This window comes from Festucalex cinctus, chromosome 4, assembly GCF_051991245.1.
Source record: "Festucalex cinctus isolate MCC-2025b chromosome 4, RoL_Fcin_1.0, whole genome shotgun sequence".
Lineage (NCBI taxonomy): Eukaryota > Metazoa > Chordata > Actinopteri > Syngnathiformes > Syngnathidae > Festucalex > Festucalex cinctus.
This window is the reverse complement of record NC_135414.1, coordinates 17,528,423-17,530,468: the sequence shown is the minus strand read 5'-3', so window position 1 is coordinate 17,530,468 and position 2,046 is coordinate 17,528,423. Positions and strand designations below refer to the sequence as shown.

The 2,046-nt window shown below is 37.5% G+C and overlaps 1 long non-coding RNA gene across 1 annotated transcript; it reads left to right on the top strand.

The window, feature by feature from the left end:
* The first annotated feature begins 855 nt into the window (after nucleotides 1-855).
* LOC144017632 (uncharacterized) lies at nucleotides 856-1,756 on the top strand. The gene is made up of 3 exons (XR_013283224.1): nucleotides 856-1,003; nucleotides 1,311-1,384; nucleotides 1,517-1,756. It is a non-coding gene; the product is annotated as an uncharacterized LOC144017632 (long non-coding RNA).
* Nucleotides 1,757-2,046: the final 290 nt, after the last annotated feature.

The window sequence follows — 2,046 nt, the reverse complement described above, 5'->3', positions numbered from 1 at the left end:
GACAAAGTTCAGCAATGTTTGATTTAGGGGAGGTAAGATGACCTCACTTGGATAGCCAGAGGGTGTGTTTAGAAGACAATATCATTACACATAAACATTCATAACATCTGTCTTCTATTACTGTAATCTTTAGAAGGGTTCCTCATATGGTGTTTTATTTTATATCACAAGAACACCTTGAGTAAAAGTCAATTTTAGTTTTTTTTTTAAATGGCAGAAACAAAAATAATGACATACCGTCTATCCAGAAATGCAGTTTTGGAATCAGTCACAAGAAGGAGTCATGCCATATTACTAGAAATGTTTAGAGCAGTCAATAAATGTACTCAAGTCAGAATACTGTTACTTGAGAATAAATGACATGAGTAGAAGTAAAAAGTCGCCCTCCAAATAATTAAGTTTTAATAAGCAAGGACACCCCTGAAAAATAAAACAAGAAGACTAAGGACATGGCTTACTGGAACATGCCCTGTGGTCTGATGAGACAGGTTCAGATGGTGTCAAGCATGTGGCGGCAACCAGGTGAGAATTACAAAGACGAGCGTGTCTTGCCGACAGTCAAGCATTGTGGCGGGAGTGCTGTGATCTGGGACTGGCCACACAAAATATTGACGTCTTGGAAATTTTCACTTAGGGGTGTACTCACTTTTGTTAACAGAGGTTTTAGCTAATATCGGCTGTTTTGAGTTATTTTGAGGGACCAATACGGTTACACTGTTAAATAAAACGTACACGGACTACTTTGCAAGTGTCATTACTTGTTTTTGTGTTGTTTTCATCACTGTTGAGCTTTGAAGTTGCATCATTCCACATCACCACTATTGCTGACTTCAGAGCTCTGTGATGTATTGATAGTTGGTGCTTGGTGCCATGCCAAGGCCAGAGATATGTGAGTTTGTGAATTTGGGGCAGTATATGCAATTTAAGCACGCTGTATAAGAATGTTATATCTCCTAATCCTCACCCTTTTGGTCAGTCAAAGTATGTCAGCTACTGAAGGAAGGTAATATAAACCGTAACTTCATTGTTTAATGTTTTTTTAATAATAATAATAATATTATGTGCTGTGCCTGAACAAGACCAATGGAGTGTAAGCAACAGCTTAAAATTCTGCCAGTGTTTTAAATGGCAGGTCGTTGCATTGTGGAAGCTACAATATTAAGAAACATTATGCAATGCAACTCGGACAAAACACAACTTAAAAAAATGTCTTAATGTACCAAAGTGGTAAGTTGTTGCCAAGTTGTGAGAATATGATTTTGTTTGGTCAAAACAGCAACTATTTTTTTCTTCTCATTTCTTCACCCAAGACCTGACAGCGGTGTAGAGAAAATTGAGTTCCATTACTCCAGCAAAAATGAACCGTATGTTGGACATACTGATGGTAAGGCAGCCTCTGATGCTTCTCAGTTCAATAAGATTGCTTACGCTTATCATCTGCCAAAGCTCCTGCAAATGTCCCTTTGTGTTTGCCACTTTCACCAATAAACAGAAATGTAATTTTTCTTTGTTGCAGATTATGGCGTGAAGCCCCTGTCTAACCCACTTGATGCAGAAAGTTATTATGACCTACAACTGGAGAAGGACTATTATGAAGAAAACTCATAAAATTCTACTTGTGAATTTTTCCTTGTGAGAGTTAGATCAGGTGATGTTGCCAATCTTTGTCAATTGTGGGCTTGTAAACCCTTTGAAACTCATTTGCGATTAAGAGTTGTACAAATAAACTTGATTTGAGATGCTCCTTTGATCAAAATCCCCATTTTAGTATTATTTTGACTCTTCAACCTTTCATACGTGTGTTGGACTAACCCAAACTAAGCAATTGATTCATTCAAATGTCATTCACCGGGCAATATAGGAGACACAGGTCAAAGATAGAAATGAGAAAGTCCGCCACCCGTCTTGGACAGGAGGACATAGAAAGCCCATACCATTGACAAATTGTAAAATATTCCTTACGCAAAAATATTCCTTATGTGTGGGAATTTTTAGTGCAATCGTGACTGTCTTCTCATGATGTAATAATAACAGGACACAAGAAAA